At 45.0% G+C, this 7,306-nt stretch overlaps 1 protein-coding gene across 1 annotated transcript in view; it reads left to right on the top strand.

The window, feature by feature from the left end:
* The window catches only part of CAMK1D (calcium/calmodulin-dependent protein kinase ID), a gene marked incomplete at its 5' end in the record, with an annotated part of 36,312 nt that overhangs the window by 10,938 nt on the left and 18,068 nt on the right, over nt 1–7,306 (top strand). The window lies entirely within an intron of this gene.

Below are 7,306 nucleotides of genomic sequence, written 5' to 3'. Positions count from 1 at the left end.
ATTCCTGCTTTGTTCGCTTTTTCCTTATGCAAACATTTCATGGCTTGTCAACATGAATAACTTTTTGATGGTGTAGTAGAACTGTTTTTGCCAGGACAAACCTCATTGCTATATTATCCGCTCTGTGCAAATGTTCATTCTTTACATTTTCATTTAGTCTGGAACATAAACTACATGCTACTCAAAATAACTTCCTTATATTATGATAGTATATTTATTTGCATGTATGTTTATTTATTTAAATCAAAGTCCTGCCTAAAAACATCAGCATTATGACTGGGTTTGCCAATCTCCATGAATATTTGAAAACTTCTTGAGTACAAGATTTTACAGGGCGATGGATTTATCTTGGAGCAACCATCAACAGCAGGATGCTAAAAACCTTTGCGTAAGAAAGCAAAAATCAGCAATGCTGATTCTGCCTTTGTGGCAAAGCCCAGCAGGACATACTACAGCAGTGAGGAGGACAACACACACGCCAAAATACTTCAGAGGCTGCTTCACACATCATTCCCTACTGCTCTTTTAGATGAGGATGGCGTGTACTGACCCAAACATGTCATCTTCCCCAAGCAAACCTGGGCATGAAAGGCCTAAGTGTTGGGGTTTTTTGATGTTTTCTGTCAGGAAGGATAGGCAGGACAACCAGGTAGAGTCTTTTCTGTTTCATAGTCCTTTGCTGAATACCAGCTTCAGAGAATGGGAAGGAGGAGGATGCAGATTCATGACAGCAGTAGAGTGCCTTATTTCCCGGCTTGACCACTGCCCAGGTTCAGCTTATTGTTAGATGTTCACCATGAAAACATGTGTCTGTCTGGCAGCCCACAGGAGTGGCGACCTGTCGTGTCCTGGTTCCCTGGAGATAAACTTGGCTCTGCATTCCTCCAAGTTTTTGGTCCCATTCAGCCTTGGCTCATGCCCCAAAGGTCTTTTTTGCTGGCAGACTTCTTGTCATTTCACTTGTGGCTTTTATACATCTTATTGAAGGATATGGATGAGGCAGTGCTAAGCAATGTGTCCTCCACCACTCAGTTAATGAACTTAGATAGGTAGAAGGTTTCAATCTCATTCATAAACCTCCCCTGCCTTCCTAAATGAGGCTGCTCTTTCTGCAAGGTTCAGCTCAGTTGTTCCCTGCTCTGTTTCCCAAGTCAGCGCGTGCTGGGCTTGTCAAGAAAGGTGTACGCACTCCGCAAATCTAAATTCCCCGTTTGCTGTACAGGGAATTCCCAACCCTCAAGGCTTAAATCAGTTTATTAAGAACAAGACACTGTGAATTTATGTTTTCAGGGCAAGGAAACCTTTTCAAGGTTTCTGTGCTTCATGTAATAGAGACCTGATTTGTATTATGTGCAGTCAAAATGAACAGCAATAATGCATTGCTGTAGAAGGATGGTGATAGTGTGTTTGCCAGACTGCCACTGCTTGGGTGGGATTGGGTCTGAGATCAAACCACCTCCTTGAATATTTCTGCATGTGGGCTACATCCTTCAGCTTCTGTTACAGTCAGCAGCACTCCAGGGCTCGCTTTGGTTACCCTAATGTAGGTGCTTAGTGCTGTTTCAGTCACCTACAGTGTCCCACCTGGCCTCAAGCTGTGGCTGCAGGATGGTCCAGCCCCCCATGGCATACCTACCAGCCAGGGACAAGACTGCTCTGCACTTGGCAGCTTTTCCAGTGGCACTGGGCTCTACATGTGGGCACCTCAACCCACCCTGGGTCAATGCAAGCAGTCATTTCACCATTCAGTTGCCTAAACATATGTGTTTAGTGCCATGCTGGGGTGTCCGAGGCAGCCACATGGATTTGGCAAGTGTAACACACTGCGGAGACCTCCCTCTGGAGTGGCAGATGAAGGCCAAGGGGAGACCATGGACCAGGCACCAGATGCCCATGCTGAGGCTAGTGGATCACAGCCTGCTCCGCACTCAGCGCCCTGCCTTCATAGTATGATGTCATCTCCTTTACGGTACATTTGCATCCATCTCCAGTCTCCATTGACTTAATCTCTGTTGTCTGCGATGGGAGCTTAGAAACCCAGCCAGCATCTTACATGTCCTAATCCTGAATTGGATCTTATCCTTGCTTCCAGGAATAGCCAGAAACTGCAGAAACAGCCTCATAAGATGGATATCAAGTGTATGGTAAAGGCAGAGAGGAAGAGGCATCCTTCCTTAAGCTGGAAGGAAGTAGCCCTGCTGTGGTGTCTGATATCACCAGTGATGGGCACAGGTGTAACGTCTAGGTTTGCTGTCTCAGCAGTGCCACACCACCAGAGGTAGCAGATCCAGCATGCTCACAGTGTGGCATGGCACTGCAATGGCACAAGCACCAGCAGCATAGCCACCCTGCTGCAATGCTGGTAGCTAATCTTGCCCTGAGCAGGAGTTATTAATTCAAATATATCACCGCTCCCGTCCAGATATGCCATTTCCAGCCCCACATTCAACATGGTTGGAGCTACTTGCACATGCCCAAAACAGCTGGAGATGTAATTTTGCATAGGACAATCCAAGCACAGCATCCTGCATCACCTCCCCACCTCTCCCACGAATCCTCACAGTCGCTCTGCACAGACTGTTGTCATTTAAGAAGATGTAAACTCAGGGGAATCCAACACAGAAGCCAGGCATAAATTTAAGATGTTTTGAGCTATTATTACTGCGAGTGGTTTGAGTGCATCCAGACGCAAGCTCAGTCTCACGTGAGAGCCTTCAGTTTATGACACTGGAAGAACAAACAGTTTCTGGGGCACCAGTGCTCTAGACAAATATTTGTGATATGCAAGGTGAAGGGTGTCTTAGGAAAGAATACCTTTGTTTCAGTGCCAGTCTCTAATGTTTCTTGTTAATGACAGATTGTAGAGGCTGCACCAGCGGAGTTTTTATCAAAACCTGTTTTGCATGAGAAGTCATTATTCACGTGAACTAATTTTAGCAGCCTGAAATTTCCTGTTATTCCAGTTGCAACATTTCTCAATTTGAAACAGCCTCACTGTTGAGCTTGGTTTTCTATTTATCACAAGGTAGTTTTGATAAGTGTTCAGCTTAAAAATGTAAAGCATAAGAAGAGCAAGAAACTTCACTGGGTTCCCAGCAGGTGGATTTGGACCTGTCTGGGTCTCATGAGTGGTTACAAAAGCTTGGAGAGTAAAAATACTGATTGCATGTATGCCTGACATAGAGAAAATTGAGTTAATTTATGCAAAAAGTAGAAAATCATGTTCCAAAGCTGGAAAAGCACTCAAGAATGTTTTGCCTCAGCACCTGGTTATTCCTGTTTAGCACCTCCTGTCTCTTCTGCACTGGGCTAAACATGTTTTGCCCTGAGATTTCTTCTGATTCTGTTCATTGGTAGGGCAAGAGAATTACTGGTTTGTTACCATTACTTGTAAATAATGATTATCTGGAGGTAATCTTGGATCATATTCTTTCCTGTACTTTAAAGTATATGTGTGTTAAATCAAGTTTATATGGAGATATTAGCCAGGGATAGTACAAAGTATATTATTCCAGAATAAGATTCATCCTGGAGTGATGAATTGGGAAAAGCTGGTCAGGCATCTCGCCTGCTGAGCATCACACACAAGCCTAAGCAAGAAAGTGGGGAATAATTTTCTTGTTTGGTACTAGAAGGAGAATTAGTGGAGGCAAAATGCACATGGGCATGTTGGATTGCTCAGGATAACACAGTAAAACACTGGGGAAACAACCCCAAATGATTGCTGCTCATTGCTTGCTTCTTAATTTATTTTTTATTCCCCATGCTAATATGTCCTTGTCCACAGTTTCATGGGGGCACCAGTGTCAGCCAGTATGAGCGTCTGTTCCCAGAATAAGAAATACATGTGTTTATTCCTATAAACAGCACTTCCCACACCATACATCTCAAGTCTTTGAGCACTTACTCAATTCTTTGCTCTAATCTCACTATAAAATTGTTTGTAAAACTAACCCTAGTGCCTCTCGTGTTGTAGATTGTACACTGACCATGCAAATGGGTTATTTAGCCTTTAATATCACCCTCAATATGTAATGGAAGCTTGCATAGGTTTGCTTTGTCTGGCGAGGAGGAGCTGTTCCTGGTATTCCTCCTGTGCTCTCCTGATGGCTTCTAGAAATTACTTCTGGCGATAACTTTGTTTTGTACATCCACCTGTGTTTTTCTTATCTGCAACCCATTCATTTTAAGGCAAGACTGGGAATAGGCAGTTAAGGGAAAATCCGTTGCCGATGTGATAAGGTTGCTAAATAATTCTGAAAAGCTTTTATTTGGTGAAACTGCAAGAAAATTATGACAACTAATAGCTGCCTGAAGCTCCCCCAGGACAATGCAGGATTTTTTCACATTGAAGACAGAGGGGTTATTTTTGTATTTCTGCATATCTAAAGAAAAGCAGCAGAACCTCTGGTAGTGAGGTCATTTTTTTCACAGAGAAACGTCCCAGCAGATGCAAGTGAAGTTGGTGGGATTTTGATTCTGTAAGAATTAAATAAAAACTTATTATGGACTTTGGATGGTAGCCCAGTTGCTGGAAGTCCAGCACGATTTCCTCCAGCCATAAATTGCATGTTGGGCTAATTTACTGGGGTTTTCCCAACCCTTCTGCAAAGTCAGTAACGTTAAAACATTGAGGTAACATTAAAAGCTTCTGTGTCTTCCTAAACTCCAATTTTAAGGGAAAGAACAGCACAACACCCTGTATTTTGGCTCCCACCCCCTCTGTGCCTGGGTGCTCTGATGTTCTCCTCCCACATAGCACCTCCTCTGACCTAAGGCTCTTGCTCCCTTCTCACATCCTTGCTGTTAGAGTTCCTCAATGATTTGCCTCCTGGAGGAACATCCTTGACTCCCCCTTTGCAGAAGGTTCATCCCCATTGCTGGCCAAGCGCTGACCAGGCCTTGCAATGGGCTGCAGTCACTTCCTAGACACAGAGGTGGATACCCCAGATACTCAAGCCATACAGAGGAGCAGGGGAAGAGTTGGATGTGTTAGGAAAGGGATTGAAAAGCTCTGAAGAGGCTGAGACTCTTATTGAGGTTCATGTCTTTCTGGTCCCCCCCTTGCAATGTTGTAGCCCTCTAGCTCTGTGCTGCTCAGCAGTTGGCTCCTACTTTTTGCTGCCATGAGCGTGTATAAATCACATCAGCCCTAACTTGTGCTCTTGTACCTTTGCCAAGGTAATTAGTACAGTGCACATTTTAAGAGAGTTATTTCTCTCTCCAGAGCAGCCTGCCAGCACCTCGGCATGCGCAGCACTGCCTGCTCGCCTTAAAATTCTTTATTGGAGCAGTTTGGCTTTGTATAAGGAAAGTGCTGAGGAAAGCAAAAAATTAGTGAAGGGCTATCAGGCTTCCTATATGGAGCCTTCTGAGTCCCCAGGGAAGAGGGACAGAGCAATGAGCTTTGGAGGAGCTGTTTCCCTCCAGCCTGGGCATCTCCTCCCCAGTGGCCACCCTCACATTTGCAGTGCTGGTGCTGTCAACTCCAGCCTTTCCAAACCCCTCACCCAAAATCTTGAGGGTTGTGACAAAAGAGGAGCAAGGTGAATATCAGTTTGTGTGCATCGTCCCACAAGACTGTGGGATGTAAGCACTGATATTTATTATATTAAAGCAAGTTATATAAATGTTCTTCATAGATACCTGGTAGAGCTCGACCCTGGTCGTGGATCCATCCAGTTTCTGCATTCGGTTACCAGATGTTTTTCCTTTATTATCCAGGTGCATAGTGGCTTCTTGGCTTTTGCTTAAATGCCCCATTTTTAATGGCCCGTCTCAGACACCACTTCCACCACTGGATTTCATGTAGGAGTTGCTGCATTGAGCCCCATACAAATTAAGTAGGTATGCAGCCCTACTCTGAACATAATGCTTGTCTGGCAAGAGGTTATCTTCCTTGCTTTTGATAATGGCAGTCATCCAGTGGGACACAATTGAGGACTGGCTCATCTGCTTTGCAAGATAAAGAGAGAGATTTCTGATTCAGCTGAACCACAGTGAATTCATTATAATGCTGCAAATTTCAGTAGAGTTCTTCCAGGTCAATATGGATCTGACGCAGATCAACATCTCACTCAGCATTTAAATTATTTATCAAGCATGCTGGCTCTTCAGAGCTAACAAAACATTGCTCCTTTCACCCTCAAGTGTTGAGTTGGTTCAAATAATCTTCAGGGCAGCCGGCTGGCTTTGGGTTATAAATAACTTGAGTATTTCATTTCTTACAGTTCTCCCCTCCTTGCTGTCTTGTTGCTACAGTGTAGTGTTTCAGCTAGATCTTCAGTCTGTTTATAATGGCTGTCTCTCTCCAATTAAGTGCTTTATTGAGGTCGATTGACTCAGGATTTAAGAAAATTGTAGGAAAAAGATCATTTCAATACCAGTGAAGTATGTGAAAGAATAATTTGCACAGAAGACTAAAGAGAAAAAAATGTGTCTTCTCTCTACGAGACAGTAGAGGCAGACAGGCCTCTTTAACTGTGAGCAGGATGGGTTTGCTAAAGCCTTGGACCAGCCTCAGAGGTCAATATGGCACTTTGCAACTCTGCTATTAAAACCTGAAGAAGGGGAATCTTTACTGGCACCTCTGCACAGAGAGGGGCAGACTGCTGCATGCAGCATCTACTGGATGGAAGGGATCTCTGGCACATGAGTTTTGTCCCTGCATTTGCTTAACACAGTGCCAGTGGTGGCTTTTCCCATGCCCAGCATTTGCAGAGCTGGAGGAGCCCTGTCTCGAATAACGATCCTGCTGTCTGCAGCACTGGGAGGGCACACACTGCGTGTTTCACCTCAAATAATGTTCAATGTCCTGCTTGTCCTGCGGCGACGTTTTCTGAGAAGTCTGAAAACCAGGACAGGCTTGCTGTTAGCCTTAGGCAAGGTAGGCAATTTGATGTGGGCAGCAAAATCTCTTGCAGAAGTGAGAAAGGCAGAGGCTCTTTGTGTGTCGCAGCAGCAGCAGCAGGTCCATGTGCAGCCCGTGCAGGCTCTGCTGTGGAGGTGGAGAGACTCCCAGACACCCTCCTCATTGTGCCTGAAGAGCTCTGTGGGGGTCCTTGTTGTGCTTTGCACCAGCTCTTCCTCCCTGTTGTGCTGGAGAAGAGGTCCATGCTGGTGGCTTTCCAGACATACAGCAATCCTTCCTATACATCTACAGTTTCTTGTACAGTATAGATACCATGGGTTGTGCTCAAAGCCCATCCTGATGCCATGCAGGTGGCTGGGTAGGTGTTGTCACCTCTTGTGTGTCCTCGGTTCCCAGGGCTCTGCTGTGCCCGCGTGTCTGCAGAGCCACTGCAAT

The sequence above is a fragment of the Mesitornis unicolor genome, unplaced genomic scaffold (genome assembly GCF_000695765.1).
Source record: "Mesitornis unicolor isolate BGI_N332 unplaced genomic scaffold, ASM69576v1 scaffold102, whole genome shotgun sequence".
NCBI lineage: Eukaryota > Metazoa > Chordata > Aves > Mesitornithiformes > Mesitornithidae > Mesitornis > Mesitornis unicolor.
The sequence above is the reverse complement of the archived record's forward strand: the minus strand, read 5'-3'. Positions and strand labels throughout refer to the sequence as shown.